Genomic DNA, 11,796 nt, shown 5'->3' with positions numbered 1-11,796 from the left:
ATCAAGTCAAAGAGGTAATGGAGTAAGAGGTCATGTTTTGTGATTACTTGTCTAGGCAATTAGAAGAATGTTACATTAATGATCGGTATTAATTAGTGTACGTTTCCAAGTCTGATGCAGGATGGGGAGCTTAAGAGAAAATTTGGGACAGTCTGTAAACTCAGAGACAGGAAAGTATTATGGTGGAATGTCAGTGTGTGTGTGTGTGTGTGTGTGTGTGTGTGTGTGTGTGTGTGTGTGTGTGTGTGTGTGTGTGTGTGTGTGTGTGTGTGTGTGTGTCTGTGTGTGTGTGTGTGTGTGTGTGTGTGTGTGTGTGTGTGTGTGTGTGTGTGTGTGTGTGGGTGTGTGTGGGTGTGGGTGTGTGTGTGTGTGTGTGTGTGTGTGTATGTGTGTACTGTTAGGCAATGACATACAGGTCTTAAAGTGCTTTTCTTGTTTTCCCCTCACAGATGGTGAGGTGGGTCAGGGTTCCTCCTGCATGTAATCTGATGTTGGTGTCCATACAGACACTGAAAATGATGATAGTTGTGTTGAGGAAAAGGTGGGGTTGTTAGAGGCTGAAACTGCGCCATTGTTTGACATCTCCCTGTTATCCACCCCATACCTGCACACAGTTACAGTGCTTATAGATACCCCATCACCAGTGGCCATAGCACAGGGATAGTTGGCGGTTGGTGGCAGTGCACAGGACAGTGTGGTATCTATGGCTGCTGTGTCTGGATACAGCAGTCATAGCCAGATGTCTGGCAGGGTACTACATAGCAGATGTATAGGGGTGCTAGTTGGAGGGCTGCTAGTCATTGTGACCCTGGCAGAACTGCCACATCTGCTACCACCAGACACACATTTCAGGCTGTCATGGAGATACAGGCACATACGGAGTGGTACACCAGACAGGGTCTGAGAATGCAGAGGGCTACTCTTTCAGCTGTAACTAACAACATCCGTGATCTTGCAGGTGCTCTCCATTATTTTACAGAGGTCATGGATAGACGGTGGGGTGAGATGGTGGGACCCATCGACCATGGATTGTCTATGCTAGAGCATATGGTGGGAGTGGTGGGAAGGCTACGGGGACATAGGCCAGCAACATCAACAGCTGGAGGTCGATGTGGGCATGCAAGAACACCAAGCTACTCCCATAGTGGCAGTACCAGCCCCAGCACTGCAAGGGGGGGTGCTGTCCACACCACACCAGAGCAGGCCACATGCTCATTGCCCTGGCCAGTCCCAGGAGGGACCTGGATTCAACGGACATATGTCATCATCAGGGGAGAGTACCATATCATGGCTTGTACCTGGACATGCCCGTGGAACGCCTGGCAGACACAGTTCTTATGTCCGTGGCCAGAGGCAGTGAACTGCACACCCTGCCAGGTATGGTCTGCAGCTGTCCAACAAGCACCTGTATAAGGCAGCCACATAGCAGAACTGTGTGCATGCATACTCACACACAATACAAACACACCTAGGGCAACCCCAAACCTACATACACCACATCACCATGGCCATATCAATAATTAAAACCCCTCACTCACACACATGGTGTCAAATGTATGGCTCAGTCTAGGTCTCTGGCAAACCAACAACACACCCTGTGTATATAATGATACCTGTGCCACATCCCTGTCATCCATAACATTGATGCAGGGACAGGCAAATATAGTTCTGATGTGCACGGTGACTGTACTACAGAGTAGCAATGTACTGCTGTGTAACATGTTGTCAGCAGTAAAGATTAATGCTTACATGTCAGAAAGTGTAGCTGTCCAGCCATGATGCATTATAGTTGTTAACACTGAGTGATTGTGGTCTCCATAATGTTATCCGTTTGTCTTGTGGGTGTCCATGTGTCAGCAGGAGGATGGTCTGCTGTCATATCTCACAAGGTGTATGGCACTGTGATGACACCATGGCTGTGCCATATCCTGGGTACAGGTGAACATGTGTCACAGGTCTGTATAACAGTTACTGCCTGTGCCACATGGCCGATAGGTCTGGGGGTGGTGTATACAGGTAAGTGCATGGTAGCTGCTGTTAGCAGCCCTTCTACAGTGGAAATTGGTAGTTGTACTGGGTGGTACACACCACATGTTTGTGTATAACACACACAGAGGCTTTGGTGTTGATGCACTACACAGTGAATACTGTACACATGGATGTATATACCTGTGCAATTAACCCATTGTAGCCTATGTAATTCCACCAAACCAGACTATGCACAACAAATTGTGGAATAAGCAGCCTGCTAGTTTAATGTAATTGATAATGGTACCAGCAGGGTATATGTCCTCTTCCCCACTTTAGTACAATCCTCAACTCAGTAAACATATGTGTGCTGGTGTGGGTGGCACACCCCTACTCTTTGGAGGGTGAGAGGTGCTGTAAAACCACAGATAGTGTAATAGACAACTACCTACCCTGTTACCATGAACTGTACAGTATTACTGCCAGCTACATGGGGGGATACACTCAACAGTAACTACAATGATGCTGGCTGTGTCCACATTAGCCACACCCAGCTATATATACCAACCCCATACTCTGGAACAAGCTACCCATCTATGTCAAGCAGAGTTCTTCATTAGCACTCTTCAAGAAAAATCTTGATGAGTGGATGAGAAATAGGAAATACACCCTGGGGATCACTTCTGTGTCTCTGCTCAACAGCGGCACAAAAAAATATCTTTCTTGGGAGGAGTAAGCTATGGAACCTTGCTGGCTAGGCTTACATAGGCCCTTGGGCTGATAGCCTAGTGCCTACCTATGAACCTATGAACCTATAACATTAGTTGTGATGGAATGTATGTCCACAGGATGATACCTGTGAAATGTTAGCATATGCCAGGCAGTTCTTGGACAGATGACCCCCTGGGACATGTATATTCTGCAAACTGAAGTAGATCCCTCCACATACACACAGACTCTTCTTGGCAAAACTGGGACTAGACCCTACCTAGTATGTAGTGCTACTGATGTGTGTGGCTTTAATTGCACACACCACACAGCTTTTAGAATGAGGTGTGTTCCCGGTTACATGTTACATGCAGAACATCCCCAGGCTTGTACAGTATGGTAATGGAGGATGTAATGGTTGTTTATGGGCAATACATAGTGTGACATACTATCATATATTCATTGACAAACACATAACAGTCAGACACACATCTGAGAGACCTGGGCCTATCAGTGCTAACTACCTTGTCAGTGTGTCCATTGTGTTACAGGTAGGTTTCACACAGCACATGCATAACTGGGCTGGATAGTGCTATCAGTTACTCGTATGGTTGACGGTGACAGTGGTCACTGTACAGTGGTACATGGGACATGTACTGGGGATACCATGGTGTAATGACAGTATAGCCAGTTCCCACACCCCACTGTGGATATTGGATGCACTGGAACCCATGATGACACTCTGACATACCCACCATCACAAATTGACTAGGACTGCAATACAACCCCTTGTCCATCCCAAGAGTGCTACTACAGGGATATGTATCTAATACACATGCCACAGACATAGTAGGCTGATGCATTGTCATGCCTCTCCTACAGTCAGCAACATCACTATCCCTAATACTGTGTGGCAATGTGTATTGTAATAAGAGTATGTGGACAGGTAATGCTGTACCCTACATATATACACACATGCACACAGACACACACTTGCCAGAACTCAGTGGGTATCCCATGCCTATCAACCCATTCATACAGCAGTGTTGTGCTGGTACTGTAAGCCCCAGGTAGCCCTTAGGGAGAAGAGCGTAACAAGGTATATGTAATGTCCGGTACAACAGCAGCCACATCTAACTATGGCAATGGGGGGTGTGGTGGGTGTAAAGGGCCTCAGGGTATTCCCAACTACAGGTCTACAAACACAGAGACACTGATATTCTCAGTAATGCACAGGTACACATTTGTCAGTACTGGGATGCATCGGTGCAGGTATTCATAGGTGTGTACCAGGCTATTGTCCATGGAGAGATGGGAAGTGGTGGGGATGTGTGTACAGTGGTATCATGTCACCTGCCATATGCCAGCAGGCCATCTATCAACAGACACCACTGGGGTGATCCTCAGGGTGAGAGTGACATTCCACTTGCAGAGGGCCGGCAAGGTGCTCCAGTTGACATGTATGCAACATGTATTATATAACATGGTTAATGTCTGTCTTGGAGACCTGTACCCAAGCATGTTCGGTTGACTGTGGTTGAGTAGTTGAGGTATACATTGCATGTGGTGTGTACAGGGTGTGGAGTCCTATCTGTGGCATTTATAACACAGTTGGGCAGACATGTCAGTGTCAGTCAAGCATAGATTGCCTGCAAGTATCCAAGATGGATATCTGATATCTGCACATCTGTACAGAGGACTAACAGACATCAGCTAGCCAACTAGCTATGCATTAGGATAAATGTGTTGACAGATAGACATCTGACACCGATAGGTATGCCATTACTACATGATGGCAGTCCTCACTGACATGTGCTATACACACAGTAGTCTACAGTTATTTTCCACATGTCAGATCATTATCCAGTAGGAAATATTTAATGACATACAGCTCACACACCAGGAACATGACAGTGAGAACTCAGAGTCCATCTTTACATGCAGGGTGTGTGGTTTCAGTACTACAATCTGCAATCTACAATTACTTGGGAAAGCACTGTCAACAGTAGTAACATAATGATACACTACATGCCAGTGTGACTGCATATAAACTGGGATACTACCCATGTATGTAACACATTCACATGGATAAGAGTGTTGTACAAGCCATATATACTCAAGTGTCCCAGACACTAGACTCACACCCCTTGCTACTGTAATGACAGCACATAGATGCAAGTTATGTACATGACATTACATACACTTCTTATAGATGTCATTACCCTGCTATGTTGTCAGAGTGGAATGTGAGCACTGGTTACCAGGGCTAAGCCATGCTTAGCAGGTGTCAGAATTGCTGCAATATAACAGCTAAGCAGATTTTCACACTGGCAAGTAAAGCCTACACAGTGTAACTGCCTGTATGTTTAACCATATGGTATCAGCGCTTTGCTTTGTGCAAACCCGCGCAAATGTGCTTAAAGCTGCTCAAAACTGCCTTAATCACTCAGTATCCAACAGCTATTGTTCTGCCCAGCAACAAAATAAACATCCCTTGCAGGTCTTGAACCCAGGACACTGTACACTACAGTCACAACAGTTAACTGCTACACCATGGCAGCTGTGAAGACAGTTCTTTCCAATATATCTGTCAGTACACATATTGCATAGCATTGAACAATTGCTGTGACTTCTACAATTGTGTAGTACTTGTTAGTGATATTATTGTTGAGTCACATATGTTGTTATATCTAAATATACACATAGATAAATATGATGTGATACATCTGGGAAGATATACACAACAGTAATGTTTACACATGACACATGACAAGGACATGGATTTACACACACACATATATATATATATATATATATATATATATATATATATATATATATATATATATATATATATATATATATATATATATATATATATATATATATATATATATATATATATATATATATATATATATATATATATATATATATATATATATATATATATATGTACATGTACATACACATATATATTCATACATATGTATTTATACACATCTGTATATTGCATCATATATATGGCCATATATAGATCTCTCTGTGTATGTGTATATATATATATATATATATATATATATATATATTGGTCTAGTTCATAAGATCGACAGACCATTTGATCGACATTCATTTGGTCGACAGATCATTTGGTCGACAACCAGTATTCAAGGCACTTAACAGGGATTTGCCCCCCCCAATGTTGTGCGACCCTGGAGTTGATATATATAGTTAGGGGGGGTGTGGGGGCACAGCCTCCCGCCTATTTCCATTTAAAAAATGAAAATACAACAAAACTACACATTTTAAATGAAAATAGGTGGGTGGCTTCGCCCCCACACCCCTGAATGTGGGGGGCTGTGCCCCCCAACTATATATAGCAACTCCAGGGTCGCACAACATTGGGGGAGGGGGGAAATTCCCAGGTTTTTGCCTTGAATACTGGTTGTCAACCAAATGGTCTGTCGACCAAATGAATGTCGATCAAATGGTCTGTTGATCTTATGAAGTAGACCCATATATATATATATATATATATATATATATATATATATATATATATATATATATATATTTATATATATATCTGTGTGTATATATGTATGTACATCATATATGTATATACATCATATATGTGTGTGTGTGTATATATATATATATATATATATATATATATATATATATATATATATATATATATATATATATATATGTCTATATATGTAGATATCTATAACTATATGTGTATATATATATATATATGTATATATATATATATATATATATATATATATATATATATATATATATGTGTAGACATATATAGATGTGTATATGTATCTATATATGTGTATGTCTATGTAGTTTCAACCTCTTAGTGCAAGGGGATGTTGTGTATGCACTGAATTTTATATATATATATATATATATATATATATATATATATAGACTGCTGCTATTGTAACAAGGGTTGTCTTAACAGAAATGATGTGTGTGGGAGGTCACATCTGCTATTAACATGTACGCCATCAGTTACTGACAGACATCTTAAGGTCATCATAGTACAGTACCACTGATATCATAGTAATGGTCCAGTTGACTACATTAGAGATATGACCAATAAATGTGGGCAGTCTGACACATTCTGGTCAGTCCAGAGGTATACATAGAACCCCTTAGTGCAAGACATGTGGACCAAGGCTGACAATGTGGATGTTAACAGCCATGTAAATGTCATGTAAATACTGGAATACATATGCCCACACAGTTTATGCATTCACACACTCCTGTCTGTCCTGACACATAATAACTGGTGGTGCAGGGGTCACATCGCTACATACTACCCACTAGTTAATGATATACATCTGTACAGCAACCCACTGCTTTGTCAGAAATACATGACCTTTATGGTGGCCTGGCAGCAGTACATCTGACAAATATCTGGACATAACATCACAATGGGTAAGCACGCTAAGCTGCTGGGCATGTAAGAAAGCACTGTGCAAACTACAGACAGACTGCCACAACACTGACCTACATTTCTTATGGGGGAATACACATGTTCATAGGTTCATAGGTTTATACTAGGCTATCTACCCTAAGGCATTTATAAGCCTAGCCCAAATTTTTGTGGCTTACGCCACCCCTTATATGAAAAAATACTGTGCCCATTAGTTTGTTGTGCCTCTGTCCAGCAGTGACACAGAGATGATTCCTGGGGTAAACCTACGATCTCCCATCCACAGGTCAAGATTTCTCTTGAACAGAGCCAGCGAGGTGCTCTGCCTCACATGGACCGGGATTTTATTCCACAGCATAGGGAGTCTCTGAGTGATAAATCTATCCCTCCAGCATGTCCTATTTATGTCCGTGCTAAGGTTTAAGTCACTTGCTCTAGTGGTTTTGGTGGATTTGGATTTTTTGAGGTGGAGCATGTCCATTAATTCCGTGTTGGACATGGCCTTGTATGTCAGGCACATGTCACCTCTGAGCAGACGGTATGCGACTGAATAGAGCTGGAGTTTCTTCAATCTGGCAGCATATGACAGATTTTGGAGTCCCTTTATCCTTTTGGTGAGGAACTTTTGGGGTCTCTCCAATTGCTGCAGATGTCGGGTGAGATACATCCCGAATGGGGCATTGTACTCGATCATTGGTCTGATAAGTGAAGAGTACAGGGGAACAATGACCTCACTAGATCTGGATGTGAATCCCTTCATGATCATGTACCTGCAAAGATAGCAGGCTCTACAGGCATATCACAGGACAGAGTAACAGACACCTGTGTGAAAATGCATACCCACAGCCAATGTGAACACAGCCACAGCCACATATGGTAAGCAAGCTTAATATAACAGTTTATGGACTTGTATGATCAACACCATCCTCATATGTGCCACTCACACAATTACCCTACATATACTGGGCCATTACACAGTGTGGTCCGATGCCTGTCTGTGGTATGGGACATGGTTGTGTTTTGCCCTACAAACATGTAAGCCAATAGGGTACCATACACTGGAGCAGCATGTAACATCAGATAGTACAGAACCAAGAACAATGACATCTACCACAGTCTGTCCACAGGCCAAGGTACATATTTGCAATACACACACTGTCAACAATTACCATAAGTACACAGACCTCACTACTGTACATACTACCACAGAATGCCCAGGTTATGTTCCCAAATATAACCCCTACTATACATAACATGTCTAGCAGTCTGATATCTCAATGGCTTGTTATCAGGTATGATGTCAATAAATAATGGTGTACAGAACATATGTACCTCTTACTGCATGACATATGTACAAAGGTTGACAGAGTTGTGGCTGGAAACACAAACACAGGGCCAGTATTGACATGTTGCTGTGATAACCTCATACATTTATTGTTGTAACAGGGTTTGTTGTGAAATATGTCCTATGAGGGATATGAAGTGGGTAACTCTCATGATGTCATAATGCACAACTGCAATCCTCAGACTATGCTTCTGCAGTGCTAAGATAGGTAATCTTTGAGTAACACAAGACACATAAGATCCAAACACTGTCCAGTCTGCAGATAACCCTACAGGTGGAAGTTTCCCCAAACACATAACACTGTCATGAGAGGTATTAAATCATGTAGACCAGCCATATCCACAAAATCCCTGTTAAACCAACATCCAAATGCAGAAGAGCAAAACTTACATTCTGTAGTCATGTCTGGAACATCCCCACCTGTTTGTTGGCCTGTCTCCACAGTGGATGCTGTTAGAGGTATATCCCACTACCATCTATGATGCTGTTTGCCAAACAGCGACATGAAATCCTGCTCACAGTGAATGAAAAGGGCCAACACCCACATGATGTTCCTAGTTATAGGAGTGTATTTCCATGCAATTGGCTATGGAAATGTTACCACAGCTGTTCCACATGCAATCAGCTAGTGGAGGACTGCAATTTGTACACAGGCCATCAGCTGATCATGAGCATCTCTTGCAAAACAAAAGCTGCTGCCTAAGCAAAGCAGGTGTACTTCTCCACATACACCAGGGAGGGAGTAGGAGGGACAGACAGAGACAAAGTAAGACAGTGAGGGGGTAGGAGAGTAAACACTAAGCATGTTTGTGTCACACACTTACCAGTACGGGATTTCAAACCCCTGCCTGACTATGTATTGCTATTACATGTCTATGCAGTTATCACATGCACCACAGAGCTGACATGTTGGGCAGCTGTCCAAAGGTATATTTGATGGTGAGTGACATCAGCAACAGTGATAAAGGAGGGATAAGGTAGGTGTAGTACATGTGCCTGTCCACAAGAACATGTGTCAAGGACAACACAACCACACTCTCTCAGGGACTCACACACATTATCACAGTTGTCAGGGTCAGGATTAGACTTCCTACCTAACTAGTTTGCCACACTACAGTAATACGCAGGTATCACATGCACCCCAGAGGTTATTAGGCTGATATATGGGCAAAGGGTATGTCAAGGTGTCTGACATCAGAAGGCATGCTTCAGTAGGCCAATGGGAGGTGTAGTGAGTGTGATCGGTGTCCAAATCATTATATTCCACACACACACACACACACACACACACACACACACACACACACACACACACAGAGGTTTGCCAGTACTGACATGCATGGGTGCATTGCTTCACAGATGTTTAGTGGTTGACTGTGCCAGAAGGCTGTACAAGGCTAGGTAAAGGGTATACCTTGGCATCAGCCCACATGACAATGGTCTGCAGTGTGGCTCAGGGGTATAGTGTCTGGATTGGCCCACACAGGTGGGTATTGTATTCACCATCCACTCATCTGTGTTACTATTATGGGTGGACAATAATATGCAATGCTTGTCATGTATGTGTTCTATATTCCATAACATGGATGGTGTCTGGGATGTGCACATGTTGCACATGCATGTCCTATTACATATGGAAGTGTACCTGGGGTGTCTGGAGCATGTTGTGTAGAGAGATTATCATCAGATGTGCCATTCCTGACCTAATGTGGTGAGAACTAGCAATGAAAACCAGGTTGACACTGCTTCTACATTGACAGCATGATACAGGTATTCACTGGTGTCAGTGGCATCTGTCCATACAGGGCAAGTGTATAAGGCATGGTATGTCCTTTGCGGGTTACATTTGCTGACACTACAGTTGTTGCAGGCATCCAGTGGGGAACATAGCGAAGGAGCACTGTATGTAATGATTTGCCTATTGTAGTGAGGGGACAGGGTGCCATGTCCTCTGTATTCCACTGCAATCACACCATGGTTACTATCTGTGGGCAATATGCAGGGAACTACTAACATAGTGGTTGTTGCCTAGCCAAAGTGTTTGTGTATGAGACATGGGTGGAGAGTGTTCTCTGGATAATACAAGGAATGATTATATTGTTCCCCAAGCCATGATGTCACATGTAGGGGTATGGATTGTCTACACCAGCCTCTCTGCTGTTTGACATCTGTTAACCTTGTAAGGTGGACACTGTAACACATAATAGGCCCCCATATAATAAATTTGCAAAACCCACTCCACTATGAGTCCTGTTATTAAACACTCACAGCTTCTTCTGCACAGGATACTAATCACACAAAACACACACACACACACACACACACACACACACACACACACACACACACACACACACACACACACACACACACACACGCACGCAGGCACGCACGCACGCACACATACACACACACACACACACACACACACACACACACACACACACACACGCACACACACACAGTCCAAGTCTTACAGTTGTCATGTCTGAGATTAGAACTCCTACCTAATTAGTACAGCACATTACAGAATTAAGCAGTTATGGCACACGCTGCAGAAATTACTGGGTTATTCTATCCTCAAAGGTGTATTAAAAAGTGAATGACATCAGGGCTCAAAACCATTGATCCCTACACAGACAAACACACACACACACACACACACACACACACACACACACACACACACACACACACACACACACACACACACACACACACACACACACACACACACACACACACACACACACACAGAAACCTTTACAGTTGTCATGTCTGGGATTAGAAATCCTATGTAACTAGTACAGCACACTACAGTATTACTCAGTCATAGCATGCACCACAGAGATTACTGGGCTACTCTTTCCTCAAAGGTGTATTTCAAAGTGAATGACATCAGCAGACTTGCCAAAGTAGAGCACTGGAAATTGTAGTGACTGAGAATGGCCTCAAAGGCATTGATCCCTACACAGACAAACAAACACACACAAAGTTTTACAGTTGCCATGTCTGGGATTAAAACTCCTACCTAACTAGTACATCACACTACAGCATTACACAGTTATAGCACATGCCATGGAGCTTACTGGGCTACTCTTTCCCCAAAGGTGTATTTCAAAGTGAATGACATCAGCAGGCTTGCCAAGGTTGGGCAATGGAAAGTGTAGGTCTTAGGTTCATAGGTTCATAGGTTTTAATAGGCTATCGGACCTAGGGCCTATATATGCCTAGCCATGACAATTCCCTGACTATGTCTTACCACAATATTTACTTCCCTGGACCCCAGTCTAGCAGGGTGACTGACATGATCCCT

Source organism: Protopterus annectens, chromosome 6.part0, assembly GCF_019279795.1.
Source record: "Protopterus annectens isolate FY-2018-M chromosome 6.part0, PAN1.0, whole genome shotgun sequence".
Taxonomy (NCBI): domain Eukaryota; kingdom Metazoa; phylum Chordata; order Ceratodontiformes; family Protopteridae; genus Protopterus; species Protopterus annectens.
The sequence above is the reverse complement of the archived record's forward strand: the minus strand, read 5'-3'. Positions refer to the sequence as shown.